A 27,387-nucleotide genomic window follows, 5' to 3' on the forward strand; every position below is an offset into this window, starting at 1 on the left:
GTAGGAGAATAAATCAAGTAGGAGTTAAATGGATGAATACCATCATTAAGCTGGAGCTACAAAAAAAAAAAAAAAAATGTGGAGAGAATTCCAGGAGAAAGGTGACCAGTACACACACATGAGCAGTACAAAGTACAGGCTAGAACGATAACAAGCATGGTAAGAAAGGCAAAAGCAGAGTATGAAAAGAAATTAGCAGCGCAGGCAAAGAAAACTCCAAAGAGTTCTTATGGTATGTTGCAAGTAAAAGGAAGAATATTTATGGTAGAATGATTTTATTGAATGCTGATGGTAGGGAGGTAACTCAATCAGATGAAATAGTAGAATTACTAAGTGAACACTTTAAAAGAGTATATCATCCAGGTAGAGATATTGCAGCACCAAGAGAGGCAAAGGTGTATATGGAAACCAAGGTAAATGAACTGGAGGTGCAAAGCATGTTACAGAACCTTGATATGAATACAGTTATGAGATGAGATGGTTTAACAGCTCGAGTTTTATGAGAAGGGTGCTACGAAATTGGCAGTGCCTTTGACTGCATTTAAAATCTAAACTTTAAAATGAAATCTTGTTTCTGGGTTAGTACCAAGGGGATGGAAAGAGGGGAAAATAGTTCCATTGCATAAAGGAGGCTCCAAGATTGATATAGTAAATTACCAATTGATCAGCATATCTGGAGTTGTAGTCAAGGTACTGGAGAAGTTGGTGAAGAGCGAAATACATGAATCTACAGAAATTGGATACTATATGGGAGGCAACATGGTTCTGTGAAGGGTATGTTGTACCTCAGTAACTTGCTCACATTTTATAATACACTGACAACTGAGTTGAATAAAGTTAATGGATTTACAGCATAAGTTCCCAAAATGGGCGGTACTGCCCCCCCCCCCCCCCCAGTGGGCGCTGAAGGACGCACAGAGGACACACACACACACACGAACATATATATATATATGTTCGTGTGTGTGTGTGTGGTGTAGTGTATATATATAAATATATGTTAAAGGTACCAAGCTATTTTAAACCTAGTTTTACTCCATTTCCCAAGTAAGCAAACAGAAAAACAAGTCAAGTTTGCGCCTGCAAGTGTTGCAGGTCTAGCTGACCCTTCACGTAGTGCAAGACCAAGGCAACTCATGGTAGAAGTATAATAAGCTCTGATCACTAATCTTAATATTTACCCTTAATGCAAAGCACATCTCCTGAAGGATATGTATGATGCTTTGTATTAAAAGCAAGGGCCACTACCCAGACCGGTTTCGACCTTATGAATAAGTAAAGCCGTCTCTAAAAATTCGGACGATCCCTATCCCACTCAATTGTGGGCGAAAGACCGTCCATCTCAGCGTTGGCTTCGCTCAGTGATGGCCTTCCACCCACCACCACTACCGAGCAGAACCGCTCATATTCCGAAGAAAAGCATTCACCGACAAAGCCCCTCACTGGGCCGTGCCGGAAAACGCTTTCTCCGGAGACTCAAATTGCTCCTTTAAGGCAAAAACCTTAAGAGAGCAAACTCGTAATAGCCCCCCACGGGTTTCGAACCTTATTGAAGTCTCATCAGTGGAACCCAGGCTAGAAATACCAAACTTTTAGTAACACAGAGCTTATAATTATTTTACCAAAATAAGTTACCATAAGGTGTTTTAACCTTATTAAATAAAAATCTCAGGAGGACATATAAAAAGTATTTTACCTTGGGTATAAGAAATGTTAAAGATATAAAGCTATTTTAAACCTGGTTTTACTCCATTTCCCAAGTAAGCAAACAGACAAACAAGTCAAGTTTGTGCCGGCAAGTTGCAAGTCTAGCTGACCCTGCACGTAGTGCAAGACCAAGGCAACTCATGGTAAACGTAGAATAAGCTCTAATCACTAACCTTAATATTTACCCTTAATGCAAAGCACATCTCCTGGAGGAGATGAATGATGATTTGTATTAAAGGCAAGGGGCCACTACACAGACCGGTTGCGACCTTTATTGAGGTCTCATCAGTGGGAGCAAGGCTAGAAATACCAAGATTTTAGTAATACAGAGCTTATAAGTATTTTACCAGAACAAGTTACCATAAGGTGTTTTAACTTTATTAAATAAAAATCTCCGGATGAGATATAAATGTAGAAAGTATTTCACCTTGGGTATAATAAATGTTAAAGAAGCTTGATATTTCTAGCCTGGCTCCCACTGATGAGACCTCAATAAAGGTCGAAACCGGTCTGGGTGGTGGCTCCTTGCCTTTAATACATAGCATCATACATCTCCTCAAGGAGATGGGCTGTGCATTAAGGGTAGATATTAAAAATAGTGATCAGAGCTTATTCTACCTTTACCAGGAGTTGCCTTGACTTGCACTACGTGCTGGGTCAGCTAGACTTGCAACACTTGCAGGCGCAAACTTGACTTGTTTATCTGTTTGCTTACTTGGGAAACGGAGTAAAACCAGGTTTAAAAGAGCTTGGTATCTTTAACATTTTATACCCAAGGTAAAATACTTTCTACATTTAAATCTCCTCCTGAGATTTTTATTTAATAAGGTTAAAACACCTTATGGTAACTTGTTCTGGTAAAATACTTATAAGCTCTGTATTACTAAAATCTTGGTATTTCTAGCCTGGCTCCCACTGATGAGACCTCAATAAAGGTCGAAACCGGTCTGTGTAGTGGCCCCTTGCCTTTAATACAAATCATCATACATCTCCTCCAGGAGATGTGCTTGGCACTGACGCTTACACAGTGTGATTCTCACTGTCTCCCCTGTGCACCAAATGTGCAAGAGGTAACATAGCCGGCAAGCCCCACCCGCAATGAGGACCAGTGGTGGATTTAAGGTTTTATAGGGAGGTAGGTTTCTAAACTGTGGCCAAGTGAGATATTGATACTCCTGTACTCCTTTTCCCCAATTAGTAGGTTGCAACAAGACTTAATTTGCTAGTAGACCAACTCAGTCTACAGGACACTTGCTGGCAGGCTTCAAGCCCTGCGGGATTATATACTGCTAGTAGTCCATCTAGGTATACAGGATACTTTGCTGGCAGTCCCCTAGCCCTGCCGAGATTATTTATACTGCAATTAAGATCACGGCTTCTTTTCAGATTATCTAACCATAAGCCCGAGGTAGTAATGTGCTGCAATTTTACTTATTGAGAGTGAGATATACAGAAAATCAGTGGTGTAGCTAGAGCTTTTACCACCTGGGGCGATCCCTGAGTTTGCCGCTCCTCTCAATACACACCAAATATACTATAAAAATAAAAAGTCACAACGACGTAGATGTTAAATAAAACGCTATGTTTATTTCTCAGGGGACCCTGTAACCCCTAGAGAGCGTGTCCCCTGGGTGGCGGATAGGGGAGCCCACCATGTGTGTGTGTGTACATGCGCGTGCGTGTGTGTGTCTATATATATATATATATATATATATATATATATATGGTGGGGTGGTCCGAATATACTGAATAAGGACTCCTGGATCAACAGGGCCATAAGGGGGGGGGGGGCAATCATCTTGATTGTAAGGGAAGCAGCACTCCCATGGACCCCTAGCTGGATCTATCCTCTGCTTCTTCTACTTTGAGGAAGACCCACTTACTTTAATCTTTCCTATAAGGCCTTATCAGCCAACTCTTCTTACTTTATGACCCTTGTACTATTAGAGTACTCGAGGGCCATGGGGTCTTTTCATTTCTGGCCTTACAACTATGTCCTCTCTATAAACCTTACTATATTTCTTCTATAATCTACCCTTTCCCCTTCAATATACCCTATTCCTCCTATGGGTTTAAATTCGGAAGAAGGCGAGTTCAGAAGCCTTAAGGTAGCAGCCCTACCACTGAACTGTTCCATCGCCAGGCTAGTCCCCTGACATGGAGAACATAACGATACTTGTAAGCTGACAGAAAAAGATAATCGGATTGACTCTATGGGAAACGACCCTGGAATGGAAAAGGGAAAACAAAAATGGAAACGACAAAATATAATACACATAGCAAACTGGAATGTAAGAGGAATAGCATATAAAGAAATAGAATTAGACCAGTTATTAAATGAAAGAAATTTTAAAATAGCAGTAATCACTGAAACAAAAAAGAAATTAAAAGGAACTATGAGAACTGAAAATTTTAATGTGATATACAGTGGAGTCGACAGAAACCAAAGAGCACAAGCAGGAGTCATGATTTGGATTCATAACTCCCTTTCAAAACAGTTAAAACATTATAAATTATGGAATGAAAGAATAATAGAAGCTAGAATAAAAATAGATAGAGGCTATTTAACAATAATTGGTTTATATGCCCCAGAAGAAGGAAGAGAACAGGATAATATTGATTTTTATAATCAGCTACAAAACATATATAATAAAATAAATAAAAATTATTACATAATTTTAGCAGGAGACTTAATTGCAAGAATTTGAAACATGAAAATTAATAATAATATAGGAATACATGGAGAACACACTCTAAACAGAAATAGTAAAAAATTGATTGACTTTATAGTTTATAATAACCTAAAAATAACGAATTCCTTCTATAAACAAATTATTGTTAGATAGCCTCTATCTATTTTTATTCTTGGGCATAAATATACTTGGGCAGCAAGAGGATGGAAATCAATATTAGATTACTTCATATTAAATGAAAAGACATCAAAATTTTCACTAGATGTTAGAGTTCACAGAGGATATGAAATAAGCAGTGACCACTTCCTTGTTAAAATAAAATTAAGATTACCACCTAAATGGCTACAAGTAACAAGAACAGAAAGAAAAATTGAAACATTTGTTTATAAAACTAGACTATTGAATGACACAAATGTATAATGGCTATATGAACAAAGAATTAGCCAGTATCTAGATAAAATAAAACAAAATGAAGAAATAGAAATAGAATGGCTTAATATAAAAACGATACTAAATGCAGTAGCAAATGAAAGCTTAGGAAAGACCAAAAAATTCAATAAAAGAAAAAAACTGAAGATCTGGGATGATACAATCAAAGAAATAATCAAAAAGAAAAAAGAAGCCTATCACAAATGGTTAAGCAGTAAAAAATTAGAAGATGAAATAGAATATAAAAGAATAAGAGCCATAGCTAAAAGAGAAGTCAGAAAAAGACATAGAGAATCATGGAATAAATTTGTTTCTAATTTAGAACATGATTTATATAAAATAAGACCCAATGTATATAAGATTTTGAAACACCTAAATGCAGATACCAAAGAAAGCATAAAATTAAACACTGAATTGAAATTAGAAGAATTTCTAAATTACTACACAGAACTGTGGACAGACAAATATTTAAAAAAAGACAACTGGCAAACAATTAACGAAAATGAAAAGGAAATAACTAAAGAAGAATTAGAAATCAGCCTGAAATAAACAAGAAACGGAAAATCACCTGGAGAAGATATGCTAGGTTCAGAACTATATAAATACGCAGGAACAAGATTCAAAGGAAGACTGGAAAAAAGCAATTGTGATTCCTATCTTTAAGAAAGGTAATAGAAATGACCCTAAAAACTATAGAGGTATCAGTATACTAAATTCATATTACAAAATATATAGCAGAATCTTAAATAACAAACTAATGAAATCTTCCGAAAACTTTATTCTAGAGGTACAAAATGGATTTAGAAAAGCACGATCATGTATAGACTCAGCCTTCTGCCTAAAATTAATAATAGAGAAAAGAAGAGAATATAATTTAGAAACACATATTGCATTTATTGACTTTGAAAAAGCATTTGACCAAGTTAAAAGAAACATATTATTTAACATATTAAAAGAAAGACAAATACCAAATAATATCCTAAAAGCTGTCACAAGTATATATGAAAATAATCAAATACAAATAAGATTAAATCACGAGCTATCATATACAAGAGAGATAAACCAAGGGGTCCGACAGGGATGTCCCCTCTCAGCAACTCTTTTTAATATCTACTTAAATGAAATAATAATAATAAAATGGAGTAAAAATTTACATCAAGGAATTAAACTTTCACCTACAGTTAACTTAAACACTCTCCTCTTTGCAGACGACCAAATAATAATTACAAATTCTGAAGATAACTTACAGAAAGCTATTTTAAATCTAAATGAGATATCCAAAGATTATGGCATGATAATATCAACGGAAAAATCAAAAACTATGGCCTTTAAAGGACAAGATCCAGCAAGAACTAAAATAGTATTAGATAACAAGATCTTAGAACAGGTGAATTCATTTAACTACCTAGGATGTATGATCACTTATGAAAATGAAAAAGATATAAACATAAAAATTGCAAAATATTTAAAAATAACAGGAGTAATTAACTCTATATTTAAACCAAACCTAGTTCAAAAACAAACCAGGCTAAAAGTATACATTAGCCCTACCGGTCTTAATGTATGGAAGCGAAATCTGGACAATAAAACAAAAAGACAAACAAAGATTAACAACAGAAATGAAGTTTATGAGAAAAACTGCAAAGTATACCCTATTTGATCACAAAAGAAACGAAGATATTATGAAAGAATTAAACCAAGAACCAGTAATTGAAAAAATTAAAATATATAAACATAAATGGATGGAACACGTTCAAAGAATGAAAACAGAAAGATTACCAAAGCAAGCCTTAAAGTACAAGCCATTAGGAAAAAGAAAACCTGGACGTCCTCTTAAACGATTCAACTAGGCCTAAATCCTTGATACGTATGATGATGATGACTATGTTTATTTTTGAAGTAAAACTTTAATTTCAACATTCTAAAATGTTATTTTTCCCTTTTCTGTTGGGATAATCGTCGATGACATTGGCGAAGTCTATTTCATGGTAATGTAGGTAATTCTTAATCTATTTTAATTAGAAAAAACTCCTCTCACAACTAGCAACTCTTACAGCAATTGTGAGGAAAATTCGCAGTAGTATTACAATATTTGGAACCGAGTTCTCAAGACTGTATTTTAGAATTAACTGCAAAAGTTTAAAAATGTTCAAAAGTTCCTCCCGGGGCGAACTGGTCCCTCCCTAGCTACGTCTCTGAATAAAGTAATGCGAACTATCATTGAAGGATGATAGTAAAGTCAGTGCCACATGCCTTGTCTCATGGAATCAGGACTTGATCACTCAGGCGCAAAATTTTGAATAATTATTCAAAATTATTCTTAAAGTGGACGTCTTTAAGATTAGTAAATATAACCTATCATTATGAGATAACATCTACTATAATGAAAGCAGTAGCCTAAATGTTTCTTCGATTTATAATGACATGCCGGCCACTAGCTTTCCATTCAGAGGTCCACGAAATCCCACGATTGGAAGAAAACATAAAGGCTCAGTCTATAGCTTGCTGATCGAAGGTTTAAAAAAAAAAAAAAAACCATAACTATAATATTTACATCTTGGTCGCTATGTTTTGTCTTTCCGTAATATCCCGATAATCTGCATTGACTATAGCTATCGCAAGCTGAGAATATGCACACTCCGTTTAATAGCTAGAGAAACCAAAAAGCATGTCTGAGTAATAGTGACTGACACTATAAGAAAATTTGAACAATTATAGGAGAGACTCATAACCTAATTTTCGAATCATGATCCAGGACTTAAGATTGCTGTATCTTTTGCGTTTTTTTAAAGCTTTCGACTTTTAGAATATGCCTTTGACATGAAAATTTAATATTTAAATAATTAAATTAAATAAATATGCAAAGCAAAATATCATAAAGGCCGGTTTTAATAAAACTTCTTCCTTATTTAAAAAACGCAACGAGATTACAACATGGTGGGCCAGAATGTCCTTGTAAAGTATCAAATGTACTTATTTGATACTTTAATGTAAAGTATCAAATTTACTTATTCGCAACTTAAAACAAACAAACAAACAAACAAAAAAAGCCCGATGTTGATAGATAAGCCCTCCTGAGGTGGAGTAATACATTTAATGAGACTCATTGTGAGCACTGTTATATAGATGAATATCCAATCGAATTCCACTTCTTGCTACATGTTGTGATATCATCTCAGGCAACCCCGTCACCTCTGTTACAAGTCTCATATACTGTATTTCTACATAACTCACCAAAAAAGAACACTGAAGTCAAGCATAATTCTCTCACAGTGTGTGTGTGTGTGTGTGAGAGAGAGAGAGAGAGAGAGAGAGCATCATCATACTGCAATATCATATCTTCGGGTATTTTCCACTTGCAGTGCCACTGCAAGTGGAAAAATCATAACAGTATATCCACATACAATACGTTTCATTTGCTATTGTTGATTTAAAGACATCCGATAATGGGAATAAATATTTAACCGACATATCTGGCACTCCCAGAAAATGTTTAGTAACATTATATTGCTTCTAAAAATTCTGGATATATGTTGGTTTAATGTTCATTTCTATTAATGTATTTCTTGAATTATGCATTCACCATCTCAGAGATGAAAAACATAACCAGAAGTATGCTTGTTCTTGCATGAAACAAGGCAAGAAAGGATTGTCATTTGGTAGCAACGAAGATGACAAAATTTTTCACTCTTCACCCCACTAAAATTTGAAAAAGAGATCAGTACTTAAGGTATTGATTATGGAGTCATGTAGTTTGGGATACCGCAAAGTTTGTCAAATGTAAAGGAGGAAATATGGACAAGATTTAAGATTAATGAGAAAAGGTTATTTCTGAATAGCAGGAAGTGTGGGGGAAAGTATACAGAGTTCTTGGGTACTCCACCACTGGTGAGAAATCAGAAGGAAACCATCCACCCTACAAATGAGCAGAGAGGAAACTGACAATCCAGTTGCAAAGGGCAGACAGTAAACCATAAGACAGTTTAGTACGTAGACCTGTGTATCAGACCTTATTAAATACCTTGGAAATTTTGAGGGCAACCACATGGCTCTCCAGACTGTTCCATCACTTGTGCCAAAAGCGGGTGCTGTTGGCAAGGTAGAAACTATACTGGTGGTCCTTTATCAAGTGATGAACTTTCAAGGAGTGAAGTACGGTTTCCGCAGGCGGGCCGCTAGGTAGTACATGGGACTGACCGAATCCAATGATAACCTTTCAAGCTTCCTGATCAACTGACAATAATCCTGCTACTGCTTACTTTGCCTAGTTGTACCTGGAGGGTAACCGCTTAAGCTGCGTGCAGGGATCCCTGCAAGCAGCTGCTAAAAAACTCCATAAATATCTAAAAAAAAAAAAAAAACAATTAAAATCACTTCCAAAAAAAATTGTAATCCCCCCCCCAACAAAACTTCACAATTAAGAAAAATTCTCCATACTGACTTCACTAACATCAGAGGTCTTAATTACAATACCAATGATGTGTACCACCACCACTAGTCATCTATACATGATACTATTCATCACTGAATCGTAACTGGCACCTTTTACAACGTCGCACCTCAACTTACCCCATTACATTACACCTGGAATCTCCCTTTATATGATCTGCTATGGCTTAAGATCTCCCTACCTCACTTTATGGACTCTGTCGCTCTCCAAATTTCGACGATTTTACTGATCTCTTCGACTCCCTATCTCTGAAAGTCGATCACATACAATCTAACCACGACAGCCAGATAATACTTTTTTCGCAATTTCAGCGTCTACAGTTCCGAGTGGCTTCTCCAACTCCACAAACTAAGCCGGTGAAGAAGCCAAACTCTTTGCTTTCAGCAATGATCTAAACCCAAATTGTCTACAAACCAACCCACTAGAATTCCAGACAGTCCTCATCTTCCAACACTTTTGACCTTAACTAGTTCCCCCTCCAAATACGCTATTCATGTTAAATCTCTTCTTGGCAAGTCTGACCACAACCATGTCAGTCTTCTTTGCTATAGCTCAGCCTTCTCCCAGTCATTCAGAGCCTCCTGTCCTGTGGCACTATAATAAATGGATCTGGTCAAAAATTCCAGCCTCTCACTCAACCAAGTTACAGCCCTTAACTTCAAAAATCAACAAATCCAAAGACTTTGTGAGGGACAGCCAAGTGTACTAAGCTTGTTTCCTGTCCTAATGGCAGTTGTGCCATTTGATCACTTGCAAAAGCTGTGGAACGCTTCTGTCATTCCATGTTCTTCCCCCTCACATCTTGATGGTACAACATCTTCCAAAGAAAAAGCAGAAGTTCTGGCATCAGTTTTTTTCCTCCAACTCTCGCATAGACGAAAAGGAAGAACTCTCACCTTTCCACAAACTATGCAGTTTCTCATCTGAAATTTCATTTCACAGGACATCAGAAAAATCCTTGGAAGCTTTGATACCAATAAGTCCCATGGTCCTGATGGTATTCCTCCAGTTGTACTAAAAGCTTATGCTCCAGAACTCGCACCTGTCCTGCATCATCTCTTCAAGTTGTCATACTCATCTAGCGTGTATCCCACAGCCTGGAAGTAAGTTTTTGTCCAGTTTATTACCAAAAAGAGAGATAAAATTCAGCCATCAAACTATCGCTCCCATTGCTCTAACCACAACTCTTCAAAATAATGGAAAATCTTATTAATAGCCAACTCTTCACTACTTTGAGACCCATTGGTTCCTTAATGATAAATATTATTATTATTACCATTTGTCACCTCCAGGGAGTCTAAAGACTCATCGAGGGAGGGCATCTACTCTACAATTCTGCTTCCATCGCTCACAATCTACCAACTGACCGCAACTACACTAACGCCGACCACCACCACTAGTATTTTCAGACAATCACAACCATCCATGCCATGGTGGCATTCAAACCCGCAGCCTCTTGACTGGAGGGTGGACACGCTAGCCACTCAGCCAGCCAGGATGGCCAATATGGATTCCACAATTCTTGTTCCACACAGACTTCCCTGCCAACATCATTCGCCTTTAGACACAAGGGATAGAAAAGTCTGGAGAAACTCAAATGGAAGCTCATCATACTATCTGGCATCCTGGTCTCCTTAACAAGCTACCTTCCAATGGTATTCCTCCTTACCTTTGTGAATAAGTTGTCAGCTTCCTCTGTTCATTCACTGCAGGTTATGGTGGATGATTTCCTTACATCACATTTTTCAGTTAATGCTGGTGTATCCCAGGGTTCAGTACTTGACCACTATCTGCTGATGACATCCTCTCCATTCTTTTTCATTTTCAAAACCTTGTAGTGCTTGGATAACTCATGCTTCAAGACCATCTTTAACCAATCTTCTAAATACAAATCTCCATTCTCAAGCAGCGTGAGGATAACCTCATGAATTTTAATGCTACCAAAACAGTTATGCCTCATTACTAGAAAAAAAGAAAGAATGAAAGGCCATTCCATTTGCTCCCTCACTCTTGACAAAATTCCTCTTGCCAACTAGGACCAATTTTCACTCCTTGGGTAACTCTTACATACATACAATTTATCCTGGCATGAACACATTGTCCATAACTTCTCTAGCCTCCAAAACCTAGTATTTTATTCAGTTACAAATAGTACCTCTTCTGACACTTTATAAAGCTGAAATCCACTCAACCTTAGAATACCTTGACATTTGGGATGATGCACCTAGAACTTCCCTCAGAATGCTTGATTATATACAGAAGCAAGAGTTGCCTTAATTGATAACCTCCTCCCTCTCTTCCCATAGAGGTACTGTTGCTATATTATGTCTATTCTATAGGCATTTTTATAGGCACTGCTCCTCTTAATGGGCTGGTATAGTCCTTCAACTTTCCTGTACTCAGGGACGGCTGGAAGTTTTGCGGGGTCCCTCGTATTTGCCAGCGCCTTTTATCATTGCCAGTACTGGCAATGATAAAAGGACAAAGAATCAATATAAATTTAATTAAAATATTTCCCATATCAATACATTTCTGAAACATCAAAAATTCTATCATGAAATTTTCTTAGAAATTTGAAAGTACAGGACTCTCAGTCCATTAACATATCTCTTAGTCTCTAGTCATTAATTTTTTTTTAAATATCATATAGCTGAGTAAATCCATTGCACCATATTATATATATATATATATATATATATATATATATGGGAATAAATTTTTAACTTGGGTATATTGTATATTAGGATAACCAAGCAATTTTATATGCTTGGTTATTTTAGCACCTAATCCCAAGTATGCAAACAATTAAGTTTGCGCCTGAAACAAAGTTCAAGTCTAAAGATGGTACAACACCAGGGCAACTCATTGTAAAGGTGGGTAAAGCTTTGATCACTATTCTTAGTATTTTCCCATAATGTAAAGCACATCTCACTAGAAGATGTATACTGCAATGCATTATGGGTGGGGTCACTACCCAGACCGGTTTCAACCTTTTTTGAGGTCTCCTCAGTGAGTAGCTAGACCCTAAATACCAAGGTTTTAGTAATACAAAGCCTTATCAACTTTACCTATATAAGTTGCAACAAGGTGTATTAAGTTTTAATAAAAATCTCTGGAGGAGATATTGATGGGAATAAATTTTTAACTTGGGTATATTGTATATTAGGATATTAGGATAACCAAGCAATTTTATATGCTTGGTTATTTTAGCACCTAATCCCAAGTATGCAAACAATTAAGTTTGCGCCTGAAACAAAGTTCAAGTCTAAAGATGGTACAACACCAGGGCAACTCATTGTAAAGGTGGGTAAAGCTTTGATCACTATTCTTAGTATTTTCCCATAATGTAAAGCACATCTCACTAGAAGATGTATACTGCAATGCATTATGGGTGGGGTCACTACCCAGACCGGTTTCAACCTTTTTTGAGGTCTCCTCAGTGAGTAGCTAGACCCTAAATACCAAGGTTTTAGTAATACAAAGCCTTATCAACTTTACCTATATAAGTTGCAACAAGGTGTATTAAGTTTTAATAAAAATCTCTGGAGGAGATATTGATGGGAATAAATTTTTAACTTGGGTATATTGTATATTAGGATAACCAAGCAATTTTATATGCTTGGTTATTTTAGCACCTAATCCCAAGTATGCAAACAATTAAGTTTGCGCCTGAAACAAAGTTCAAGTCTAAAGATGGTACAACACCAGGGCAACTCATTGTAAAGGTGGGTAAAGCTTTGATCACTATTCTTAGTATTTTCCCATAATGTAAAGCACATCTCACTAGAAGATGTATACTGCAATGCATTATGGGTGGGATGTTACATCTTACATCTTCTAGTGAGATGTGCTTTACATTATGGGAAAATACTAAGAATAGTGATCAAAGCTTTACCCACCTTTACAATGAGTTGCCCTGGTGTTGTACCATCTTTAGACTTGAACTTTGTTTCAGGCGCAAACTTAATTGTTTGCATACTTGGGATTAGGTGCTAAAATAACCAAGCATATAAAATTGCTTGGTTATCCTAATATACAATATACCCAAGTTAAAAATTTATTCCCATCAATATCTCCTCCAGAGATTTTTATTAAAACTTAATACACCTTGTTGCAACTTATATAGGTAAAGTTGATAAGGCTTTGTATTACTAAAACCTTGGTATTTAGGGTCTAGCTACTCACTGAGGAGACCTCAAAAAAGGTTGAAACCGGTCTGGGTAGTGACCCCACCCATAATGCATTGCAGTATACATCTTCTAGTGAGATGTGCTTTACATTATGGGAAAATACTAAGAATAGTGATCAAAGCTTTACCCACCTTTACAATGAGTTGCCCTGGTGTTGTACCATCTTTAGACTTGAACTTTGTTTCAGGCGCAAACTTAATTGTTTGCATACTTGGGATTAGGTGCTAAAATAACCAAGCATATAAAATTGCTTGGTTATCCTAATATATATATATATATATATATATATATATATATATATATATATATATATAGTGCCCATTAAGTAATAAGATTGATTTTTTACAGGATAGTCCTTTGAATAAAAGTAATAAACATGTTTATAGTTTTGACTTAGAGTATGTGTAAATGCAGTTGCAACTTTTGAGTTGGGTGGCACAGTAGTTTTCATGTGGCAACGATTGAGGTAAGAGTGTGAGTAGATCGTGTCAAAAGTTGTATCACGGAGCAAAGGTCTGTGATAAAATTTTACTGTAAATTAGGAAAAACTGATACAGAATTGTACTAAGACCTAAAAAAAACTATGGCAATGAATGTGTGAGCTGCGATCAGGTGGTCTGTTGTTTTCAATATCTAAAGAGGGTGGGGGAAATGAGTCCTTGGAAAATGAACCATGCTGTGAATATCCAGTTTCTGCATGGACAAATGAAAACATGGAGAAAGCTAGTAAAATTGCTGCCCATGACAGGTGAATAACACTAGACTACTAGCCTAGTGTTATTCACCTTATGATACAGCTTGGTCTCGGTAAGGAAACTGCCAGATTAATCTTCAGATATTGCACCAGAGGAACATTTATTTCAGATTTGTAGTGCACACATCGATACATGAAAGAGAGAGAGAGCATAGGGTTGTGTTGTCAAAATTTCATCCATGCAGTTGATCAAGATTGTGATGTGTTGCAAAGAATTGTCACTAGTGATGAAGGCTGGTGTTTTCAGTTTTATCCAGAAAGAAAATGCCAGAGCATTGAACATCTTCTCCCCAGCAGAACGTCAAGTTGCAAAAATCATGTCAAAAACAATCGTCATTGTTTTTCGATGCTGCTGGAATTATCTACTGTGAATTTGGTCCTAAGAGCACCACTGTGAATGGTCAGTATTATTAGGAGTAATGCAAACATCTGTATGTTCAGATGCTACATGTCAGGAAAAAACTGCTCCACAATAATTGGTTTCTGTTACACGACAATACGCCACACACACACACACACTGTGCACTGCATGTATTCACCAGACCCCTTTTCACCAGATTTTTACTAGTGCAGGCTTTTCCTCTTAAAGTGTGTCTTGAAAGGGAGAGTGCTTAAGTGACATTAAGGATACTCAACATGGTGTAGACACTGAAGGAGATTACCATTCAAGGGTCAAAGCTGTATAACTGAGAGGAGACCTCCACATAGCCTTTAAAGGAATGCGGAGAACCGACCAGGGCTTCTGACCTAATGTCCAATCCTCACCTTCTCGTGGTGCACCCTGTTGGGTATCTACTTTGATACTGAACAAACGAGGATGGGCTGGCAATTTGGGATTAAGCCGACCAAATTGTATTCTTATTGGTTAAATCAAAATAAAAAATGATGGTACAACATGACAAAATTTCATGCCGGCTGGGGCGTCGCCCGGTTAAACAAGGCCCCCGTTGTTTTCGCCAGGGAACCAGGGCGAACAGCGAAAAGTCAGCTACTGGAACAAATATGAAAACAAACCCCAACTCAACATCACCAGAGTTAAAGATCGGTACTATCAACGTAAGAAGCCTGAATGGCAAAGAAATGGAGCTAGCTGAGGAATTAGATAAGTACCAGATCGACATAATAGGGGTGACTGAAACAAAAAAGACCAAAACTGGTGAGGTCTTTCTGAGCAATAAATACAAAATGTTATATTCAGGCAATGACATTCAAGGAAAAGAAGGAGTAGCCATAGTATTCAACACAAAATACGAGGCTAATCTTCTTGAATGGCAGTCAGTCTCAAGTAGAGTAATGTGGGCAAATATGAGAATGGGGAACTGGACAATGAGACTTATTTGTGCCTATGGTCCCACAGAAGGTTCTACTAAGGTAGAAGTAGAGGAATTTTTTGAGGCTTTAGAAAAAGCAACTGACACAATGAAAAAGGAAAAGTTGGTCCTTGTTGGGGATCTAAATAGTAGAGTAGGAAATGATTGTGAGACATACAAAAATATTTTGGGAAAATTTGGAGAAAAGAGCAAAGCTAATAATAATGGCAAATATCTGTTGGATTTCTGCTCAGGACATGGACTGGTTATTACTAACACCATGTTCCAACATAAAAATGTGCACAAATTCACATGGAGAGAAGAGGCTAGGAATAAGAAAAGTCTCATTGACTATGTTATTGTTGATAGTGATGTTTTCTCCCTGGTGCAGGACACCAGAGTGTACAGAGGATTTGAAATTGGAAGTGATCACTATTTAGTCTTGAGCAGGATAAAATTGAATTTCATATTGAAAAGAATAACATTGTAAGAAAGTTTTAAAGCGAATAAAAGTTGAGCAGCTCTCAGATGTGAACTGTAGACTAAAATACAGAAATATTATTGAAAAGAAAATGAAAGAGTTTGAGAACAGGAATCAAACCTTGGAGATTCAGTGGCAAACTCTGAAGGAAACATTGATTGATTCTGCCAGAGAGGCATGTGGTGAGGTTGTGTGCAAGGATAAAAAAATCAGAACTCCCTGGTGGACACAGGAAGTTAAAGAGGCAGTGAAGGAAAAGAAGAAAGCATATCAAAAGTTCCTGGCAAATAAGTCAGCTTTTACTCTTACAGAATACAGAGACAAATGTAAGAAAGCTAAACAGTGTGTAAAACTGGCTAAACAAAAGTCATGGGAGGACTTTGGCAAGAATATAGAAAATAAATATCAAGAAGGTGGCAAAATATTCTGGAGGTTGTTGAAGAAGCTTAGGAATGGAGGAAAGTGTGCTGTAAAAGGAATTAGAGATGATAAAGGTGAAATGAAAACAGGAGAAAAAGATATCCTTGAAGTATGGAGTAATTACTTTGAAAAACTGCTAAATGAAACAAGCAGTGATGACAGCACAGTGGTAAAAAACACTGACCAGGCATGCAGTCAGGAATACATATCCATACTTGAAGTAGAAAAAGCCATCAAAGGCTTGAAATGTGGAAAGGCAGCAGGAGTAGATGATATTCGACAGAAATGCTGAAGTATGGTGGTATAAGAGTCTTACAGTGGCTGCACTGCATAGTTCAGAAAGCCTGGACAGAGGGACGAATTCCCGATGATTGGAGTAAAGCTCTCATAGTACCCATATATAAAAAGGGAAATAAGACTGAATGTGAGAATTACAGAGGTATTTCCCTACTGAGTGTTCCTGGCAAGATCTATGCAAGTATACTTGAGAAACGGTTGAGAAGAATTGTGGAAGAAAAGCTTGGTGAAGAACAAGCTGGATTCAGGCCAAATAGAGGCTGTCAAGATCAGATCTTCACTTTACGACAAATAGTCGAGAAAGCATGGGAATATAACAAAGATCTGTATTTAAGTTTTGTCGATTTGGAAAAGGCATATGACAAGGTGCCAAGAGAGAAGCTATTCAATACGCTGCAGTTATATGGTGTCAATGGGGCATTATATCAAGCAATACTTAGTCTTTATTTGAGTTGTGAGTCAGCAGTTAGAATTGAAGGAAGTTCAGGAAGATGGTTTAATGTTAAATCTGGTGTGAGACAAGGATGTACATTATCCCCTCTGTTATTCATTATCTATATGGATCACATTATGAAGGAATGTGGTATTAAACCTGATATCAAAATTGGAGATGTTAATGTCAGCTCTTTGCTTTATGCGGATGATGTTATACTTCTAAATAAATCCGCTACAAGTCTGCAAGATTCTCTGACTAAATTGAATAGCTGTTGTAATAGATATGGTATGAAAGTCAGCAATAAAAAGACAAAGACAATGAAAATAGGCAGAATCATTGAAAATGTCAACTGTGTTGTGAATGGAGAACCTGTGGAACAAGTAAAACATTTCAGCTACTTAGGCACAATTTTTACTGAAGATGGTAAACTAAATATAGAAATAGACAACAGAATCAGCAAAGCTGGTATCGTGGGAAGTCAATTGAATAAATTCATATGGAATAAGAGAGAAATTAGTCGGAACACTAAATTAGCTGTATACAAGACTGTGTTCAAACCAATTTTAACTTATGGATCTGAGAGCTGGGTCAGAAGTAAAACACTTGACCAAAGACTAGAGACCGCAGATATGAGAGTCCTGAGGAAGATTAGAAGCGTGAACAGATGGCATCAATGGCAATATCATATTAAAAATGAGGATATTAGGAAAGAACTTGACATTGTCAGCATCGAGGAATGCATTAGCAGAGCTAATCTCAGATGGTATGGTCACTTAAATAGAATGGGAGAGGAAAGATTAGCAAAACAAGTGTTCTCTGCCAGGTTGGCAGGAAAACGACCCAGAGGAAGACCAAGATATAGGTGGATTGATACGGTACAAAGTGCCTTAGATGATAGAAATATAAGATCTGATAATGTTGGAGTCTTGACAAGTAACAGACTGATTTGGAGGAAAATTGTAGATAGGAAGTTAGTAATGATGTAATTTTTTCATGTAGTACTGTCATATCCTGTACACCCCTTGAGGGTACATGGCAGGAATTTGATGATGATGATGATGATGATGATGACTTCCATGACTTCGAAAACACCCATATGACAGATGTAACTGTTGTGTGGTCGGAGATTATTTCGAATCTGTAATTGACAATTCCAAATATAGTTTTGTTTTGATATAATTGTTGTCTACTTAGCAGGCAAACTATGTGTGTACATGTGTGATATATATATATATATATATATATATATATTTTAATCATGTCATATGGCTGAGTAATCTGTTGCATGAAAAAAATTGGATATGCTGTTGTATATCAGAAACAAAAAATGCACTCAAGTAACAATCCAAATATTTGACTTAAGCAATTATTTACCAGTATGCAATTCTTCCAAATAGTTGATGTTTTAATTATATACTGTTTTATTATCAGAGCTTGCAAGAATGAGTTCAATGTTTGGTTTCTAGACAATTAATGTACCTACAGTAGTGATACTAATGTATAGACCAACAGCCTTTGTGAGCGGCATTTACATTACAAGAAACTACTTTAGATATGTAAGTTCCAATTTATTTATCTATTTTATTATTTTTATTTCAACAGCACGACCACTACACTACTCAAGTAGTCATGCTGTTGAAAGGAATTACTTATTCACATTATAACAGAGGCTGTTAACTTCACATTACTTGTCTCTATATACTAGTAACCTAGTCATGAAAGTATTTCACACTCAAATTTTGTTTGCTTATGCTTGGCTAAAGGATTAAAATAAGAATAATTAGCTATATTGTTTACTTTGTAGCCAAATAAAATGGTGATGCACCATCTTGCTACTTCTTGGTGGAAAATGATTTCTGCATTGATTTAATCTGCGTCTTACTGCATCTAGCTCTCGGTAGTGATTCTTTTTATATACATAACCAAATATGTCTGAAAGGAAGGATACAGTGCATTATAGAATGCCCAGGCAATAATGTGATGTTACCAGCTTATATGTATGTATGTGTGTGTGTGCATGTGTATATTACACACATACACACACACGTGCGAGCAAGGGGGGGGCTTTTGATAAACAACTACAACTAAAGTTTTGATAAACAACTACAACAAAAATTATTAAAGTAACTTTAAAATTATTAACGAATCTTTATCTGGACGATTTCAATCGAAGGTGAGTTAGCCGATCTCATACAGAGGTAGCAGGGTTTTTTCGCCCAGAAACTCAGGTTTTTTCATCCCGCACACAGAACAAATCGCCCTTCAGAACACACGCAATTTACAGACAAAAAAAAAAAACACTAGTTGTTGTGGTGGTGGAGGTGGGCGGTAGATGGCATTGATTCATAGTAGAGGTTCGGTGTAGTGGTTGAGACAGTTGTAGGTGTCCTCCCGCGATGAGTCTTCTGACTCCTTGGAGGCATCAGGAATAATAATAATAATAATAACCGATTAACCACAAGAAAGAAGATGCTAAAAGCAGAGTTATGAAGATAACTTATATTCTTATATCCTCATATGTTCTTTCTTGTGGTTATATCAGTTGCTTTAATATCATTTCTGTCCTAGGTCAGAACTTTCCAGACCCCCCCCCCTCCCCTCATTGTATAAACCTAGTTCTGATGATACTCATGCACAAAGTTTGGTTTCTTATGATTGGGTAGAGAACAAAAACAAGAATTTATCTAATATAATGAACTATTTCAGCAGTCCCTACAAGTTTTGACTGTACAGTATTTTGTTTTTTTTTCACATAGACTGAATGCTAAAGAAGCATGCAATCGTCACCCCCCCCCCTTTTTTAGCAATGCTATTTTCTAATATATATTACCACTAAGCAAAGTTTGTTTTCTTTTAATATGCATAAATAGAATCTAGGATTCAATTCTTTAGATGACTTTTATTTTTATATTTTTTTTTCACTCAGATTACAAAAATTTAATATTCAGGTGCTGTCAACCAATTATTCAAGTTATGTAGTCAGTTTTCACAGTGAATAAAAAACTACATTTTGAAATATAAAAATCTTTAATAACATTTTAAACATTTTAATATTAAAGTTCTCATTAACAATTTTAAAACCTTTTTAAATAAAAACATCATATTCATAACCATAACAATGTACAAATATTGTGCTTAGATATAAAAGCATTGAACTGCATTTTTTTTCAAAATTCTATACACATCATGCTTCTGTGAAGAAAAAAAAAAAAGCATTACCAATGTAAGTTCTTATTTGGTGATTCCCCCCCCCATCTGTGTTTACCATTATTAAACTCAGTGTCAAATCACTGATTACTGATCTTTTGAGAAAGGAAATTAATATAATGTAGAGTGACCACATCCTTTTTTAATGGGATTGTTCCCTTTTTCAAGGCTCTGGTCCAAATGGGATGCTAATTGTTCCCTTTTCATTAACTTTAGTCCCGTTTTGTCCCTTTTTTGAATTCGTGGCATGATTTCATTCTTGTATGTTCGAATATGGAAAGGATAATGTCTGCTGTGACATGTAATGCTTGAGATTGAAAACATGCATGCTATGATGATTATCAACCATTATGAATGCACTCTCTCTCTGCAATAGGAAGAAAATGCCAAACCAGTGGCAGCACTGCTGCATATCTGGGTGGTAACAAGGTTACTTTGTCTACCGTGCCATTGTTTTGTGCTTCTTATGCTGGTCTGTTAGTAATTGTGAAAGTTAAAGGGAGTATATATTGTGAGTGGTGATATTTCATCCAGATTTTATCATGCCGAAAAGGAAGTGTAGTTTCAGGATTTAAAAGAAGAATATCCGTTCTTGAAAGATGACAAAACAACAAACAAGTTGCAATGTACTGTGTCGTTCAGTTTTTTTCAACTGAACATGGAGACCATTCTGATATAAACAGCATTTGACGAAGCAAAAACAAATTGGCAGCCACTGCTCGCAGTTCAAGTCGAAATGTTACATTATTTTTCACGAAAAATTCAAAAGGGAAATTAACTGACGAAAGTAAATGTCTTGCAGCTCAAGAAGGTTTGCTTGTGTTTCATGCAGTGAAACATGACCTTTCTTTAAGGTCAGTGGACTGCACCTCTGCAATACTGAGAAATTTATTTCAAAAGAAATTTACATGTGGGAAAACAAAGTGTCAATCAATTTTAGTGAATGTCCTGGCACCATAATGAGAGAAATAGCAGTTCAACTGAAACAAGCCAAATATGTGTCCGTTATGGTAGACACATCAAATCACAAAGATTTGAAGTTGGTGCCTGTCCTTGTTAGGTACTTCATCCCAAATAAAAGGTATTCAGGTTACAATGATAGATTTTCAGAACATAACAGGAGAAACAACAGAACTGATTGAAAATCATATATTGGATATTTTGCAGAAACAGCAGCTGACTGAGAAAATTATTGCATTTTCTGCAGATAACCACAAAACAAACTTCGGCATATACAAATGAGGTGGTTCCAACAATGTATTTTCAAGACTCAACAAAAGGTTAAAAATTAACATTCATGCAACTGGCTGTGCTGCTCATGTTGTTCATAATGGTGTACAGACAAGTGCTGATATTTTGCCTATTGACATTGAAACAATTGTAAATAAAATATTTCAGTATTTCCACCGCGAGAGTAGGAGGAATTGAAGAATTTCTGTGCATTTATAGAAATTGAATACAAGCGTGATCTAGGTAGCATACAAAGACGGTTATCATTACTACCAGCTGTGAATAGGATTACTGACATGTATAATGGACTCAGATCTTACTTTTTATCACAAGATAAATGCCCTACATTGTTGAAATCATTTTTCAGTAACCAGCAATGAATACTTTGGCTCCATTTCATGCAAAGCCAGCTGAAAATATTCTCAGCAACAATAAGGAAAATAGAAAGGGAAAATATTTCGGCAACTGAAGTGGTAGAAGAATTGGAATTGCTCACACAGAAAATTATAAATAGGAAACTGAGAACTTTCAAATTTAAAATGTCATTGATTATTTCGGTGTTCAAAGATGAGGGTGTCTTGGTAGAAAAAGAATTTTTAGACATTACAAATTTATTTTATGATACTTTCCTTGAATATTTAAGCAAATAGACTTATCGTTTCCAGCCATTGAAAGCATTTCACTGGATTAAGTTGCAAGCAGCCTAAAAGCAATCAGTGATGCTGAGAGCAAAATATTCAATATTATAGATTTTATTTCTGGGAAAAATTTCCATGTTACTCCTAAAGTAAATATTAATTTTATGGCTATTTAGCTAATGTTTGTTTAGGAGTGCCCCTCCCCTTTTTGTTTTATAATGCCATTGGCTTTCTACTCATTTTAAGGCATTATTGAAGTCTTACATAGATAGATATATGAAGAATATAGGAGGTACCCCTGAACCTATCCCATCATATTCTTCCTCTTTTCCAAAAAATTGTTCCCATTTGCCCGATTGTCTCAAATTTTCATAAAACTACTCACACAGACAGATACTTACAAGCCTCCTCTCATGACTTCCATCCGCAAAAACTTGGTATTATTTCCACAGGCAAGATCTCTTATTTCAGAAGAAGAAGATCTTCTGAAATAAGAGATCTTGACTACCTCACAAGCACATTCTTGAACAACAGCTATTCATGTCAAACAAAGCATAACTAACTGTCTATATCCATATCCTCAACCTCAGCAAGAAGATAACTTCAATCCTATTACACACATTCAATTGCTGTTTGTAAACTCTCTTTCACCAAAACTGGCGAAAATTATGAAGAAATTCAACATTAGAACTTACTTCATCACCCTACCAAAACTTTGTTCTTTCCTGAGTCAACCAACTTCAATTTCGAGGAGTTTACAAAATCATCTGCAGCTGCAGTAAACCATATTATGGACAAACAGATAAGTCTGTCTCACTATGTCTTGAGGAGCATCAATGTGACATTTCTTACAAGAGAACCCATGCGAGCACCCTCTCCAGTCATGTTCTTTTCTCTGCTAACTCCAATCTAGAAGAGTGCCAACACTAGATAGACTGGAACCTTACGTCCGCTACCCATAAATGCAGTGACGAACTAGAGAGGCATATCTTAGAATCAAAAGAAATAGTTCTGGAACCATCAAACATGAACATTAATTTAAGCTACAGCTTGCCTGACTCTCACAACTCAACGATTCAATTCTGGCGCTCTTGAGTCAGTAGCCACTCATGTATGCCTCACGCTAGACCTGCCATGCGGACACCAGTTCAAATTTGACAGTTACCAATTTGTTTTATATGAGAAGTCCATGTTTTGTAACTTGTTATTTTTTCCAGTTCTTTTGTAGTTATTTACACACCTGAAGAAGTCGGCGTTCTGATGAAACTAGTTGTGTTTGATTAAAGTTTTTATCATACCTTTCTCGGTGCTCCTGGTGAGTATAATTATTATATTTTAAAATGTCTACAAGTTGAGTGAATAGAAGGCAATAATATATATATATATATATATATATATATATATATATATATATATATATATATATATATATATATGAGGGTGATCTGAAAAGTTCTCGGTCGAACAATAAAAAAACTCAAAATTATTTTTATTTTTCAACATAATCTCCCTTATGACTAATACATTCATTCAAGCACCATTATCCCATCCCTATAGTGGTTCTCAGTAAGATCTGCAAAATACCCCTCTACAGCTGCAATCACCTCTTGATTCGAAGAAAAATGTGACCAGCGAGGAAGAGCTTTTGTTTTGGGAAGAGATAGAAGTCAGAGGGAACCAATTATGGGGAATAGGGTGGATGTTCCAACAATTAATAGTGCAGATCCCTTAATTTTCCCATTGCCAAAACACCTTTGTGGGCATTGTCCTGATGAAAGATGATTTTTTCCTTCTGCAAACCGGGTCTTTTCTAACAAATTTTTTCGTGTAGTCTGGTTAAAAGTTCAGAATAACATTTGCTGGTTATTGTTTTACCCTTTTCAAGATAATTAATAAACTAAAAGGCCTTAGATCCCAAAATACCAATGCCATGACCTTTCAAGCTGATGAAACTAACTTTGTCTTCTTTCGTGCTGAATAACTGTTCTGTCCACTGTTTGGATGCTGGTGTGTAATGATGAATCCAAGTCTCATCCATAGTAATAAATCGACACACAAAATCAGTTTTATTCTTGTTAACAATGCTCCAAGCACTGTTCAGAGATTTTCATGTGAGTCCATTTTGATCTGCTGTGAGCAAGCGTGGCACCAATCTTGGGCAACGATTTTTCAGTTGTAATTCTTCATGCAAACTATATCTTACACGTTCTTTTGAAATGCCAATAGTTTCAGCAATTTCATGCACTTTGAATCGCTGGTCATCCAATACCATATCGTGCACTAGATCAATGATTTCTGGTGGTGTTACACTTTTTGGATGTCTTTCAGGTGGATCATCTTCAAGACTGGTATGGCCATGTTTACAACAGGACTAGAGCCAGCGCTCTCTAGCCACGTTCTTTTCTCCGTTAACTCAGATGAAGGCTGCCAACACATTGTGGACTGGACACAAACTACTAATATCCATGTGTGCTATGATGAACTTGAAAGAAAGATTGTCGAGTCCAGAGAAATTGCCTAACTCCCTAAGTTTCAATCTGTCTGACTCACACATTGCCTCTGTTCAATACTGGCGCACTCGTGATAGCACGTAGTAAACTTTTATTTGGAACTCAAGCTCGCATTACTGTTTTCAATATGTACTACTGTTTTTTTTGGACTAGTACTGTTAATGCAATTTTTAAGTCTCTGTTATTTTTTGTATATTTCTTTGATTGTGATACCTGAAGAAGTTGATCCATTCAACGAAACTAGTAAACTAGTAGTATCTTTTTAAATAAACCATGTCATCTCTTTATCTCTCGGTATCAGTCATTTAAAATAATTTATAATATTTTCTACTGAGTAAAAATGAATGTTCAGAATGTGTGTGTGTGTGTGTGTGTGTGTAAGCTCTCTAGTAAAGTTTGAAACTTAAGTTCATTTTTGTCCATATATAAAAATGGATTAATAATATCATTTAATATTAATTACTTGCAAAATTAGAATATTAGAATCCCATACAAATTATTAAAATGCACAGCTATTTACGCTCTATATATTCTAATAATTTGTATGGAAAATTTTACAGCTAATACTACAGATTAACACTGAAACTGCTCAATAAATTACAATAACATTTCACATGACAATATACTAAAAAAGCAATCTTATAATAAAAAGTTAAAGCTAGTGGTGTAACCTTTTATGAAGGGAGTGAGATTAATATATACTACTTATGTTTTTTTTTTTTTTTTGGTGCTTCTATAGATAGTACTGGCTTTAGTTGTTGTGGTTTCTATGTTTTATATGGTATGGATATTATCTTCTGCTGCATTAATTGTTATGACATGGTATCCACAGCTAATGTTTTAGTGATTGTTTAGGTGTTTTAGATTGTGCAGCAGATTTTGAGTAGGTGAGTATAAGATGAATTGTTAAAGTACCTGGATGTGTAGAGTTGTTTCGATTTAGTTTTAAACTGTTGGTTATCATGAGAAAGAAATCAGTAAAAATACCCATTTTTGATTCCAGGTATAGTTATATGAGGCATTCAGATTTTTCTGTGTTGGTTTTACAGAGCATAGAGAGTGAGAAGCATTTACCACTTATTGTAATTGAGATGCCCAGAAACGGTACCCCTTCTTATTCCATTTCCTTTGTAAATTAGATCGCTGGAAATCTAAAAATCAAAATCTGAGCTACAGAGGCTCAATGATACCATGTTCTCAGATTATGAGAGTATAATTTAGCCTCTGTAGCTCAGTCCATAATGATTGGTTGAAAAGATCTGGGTCAGAGTTCTACTTTGGATATAAACAATCTTTTAGCATACTGAAAGTTAATTATCTAGCCTTGTATAGAAGTTAACAGGATTTTCCCTCCTAGAAACTAGGGTTTTTCTTTTTACAAAACAAACTTGGGAACAGAATACAAACAACTGATTAACAGACACAAAAAACAGGATTAAACTACACTATCAAAATATGAAATTTATATAAAGTTATTTAAGTTATTTGGCCATAACAGACCACTGAATACAATCATTAAGTGCAAGAGAGGGGCGAGGCAAATTGTATATCAGCATATTATTCCCACAGATTTTTGTTATGAATCTTTTACCAGCAGATTTCAATTGTTCAAAAAAAAAACATTCTGCTATATGGGAGGATGGAATGATCTTGTTAAGACTGGAGACTTAAGCAAAAATATATATATATATTTCCAATGAAAAGCTGTGCAATGAGTGTAATATATGAGTAGAAACAAGATGTTTATGGTGTTTCATTCTTCAATGATTACGGTTGTGGCAGGTGGTATAATAATGAGCAATGAAAATTATCTATTACAAAAGACACTTCATTTCATTTTATATAATCGTCTCGAGCCTGTGTAGCTCAGTAGAAGTGGCATTTGCACTCTATGGCGCTTGACCACACGACGAAAGGTGTTCGAATCTAGTCGCCGACTAGAGAAACTTTTTTTTTAGTGGAGTTAATATGTGCAGAAAGTGTAAAGAGAATGAGGATTTCAAGCATGTTTCGTGTGGCGAGAGTGATATCGTTAACGATAGTCAGAATGTAGAAAATGGCAGTGTGCTAGAGAATTGCATGATAGTGCCAGATAGGTGTGAGAGCATCGTTGAAAGTGTAAATGAAGGTAGAAATGCAGAACGAATGGATGATTTGATTGATAATGAAAATGGTGAGATAAATGCGAGTAGTGAAATTGCCCGTTTGAACGGTGCGATACACAGAGCTAAAAGGCAACTGGAGCGTATGGTAAAATGTGTGCTGAACGTACCGACAAATAACCGGCGAAAGTCTGTGACGGCAAATAATAGAATGTTCGTAAACGTCAATAAAATGAAGGAGCGAGTGCTGTATGGGATTCGCTATTAAGAGGTGTAATAGCTGAGAGTTTAACGAAGTCGTACCAGCCAAGTGCAAACATAAAGGACGTCAGCAAATCCATTCGACTGCAAAAACAGAGGGTGAAAGAGATGATAATCGTGGCAGGAACAAATGATTTGAAAGAGGACAAAATGGAAATGATAGAGGATGTGAGGGAATTATTTGAAGTAGCAAAAGAGAAGAGTGAGAGAGTTAGGATGGTGAGTATCTTACCGCGGTATGACAGCGAAGTGTTTAGAAGGAGGGCCATAAT

The sequence above is a fragment of the Typopeltis vanoorti genome, chromosome 1 (genome assembly GCF_054136105.1).
Source record: "Typopeltis vanoorti isolate ZY-2024b chromosome 1, IOZ_Tvanoo_1.0, whole genome shotgun sequence".
Taxonomy (NCBI): Eukaryota; Metazoa; Arthropoda; class Arachnida; order Uropygi; family Thelyphonidae; genus Typopeltis; species Typopeltis vanoorti.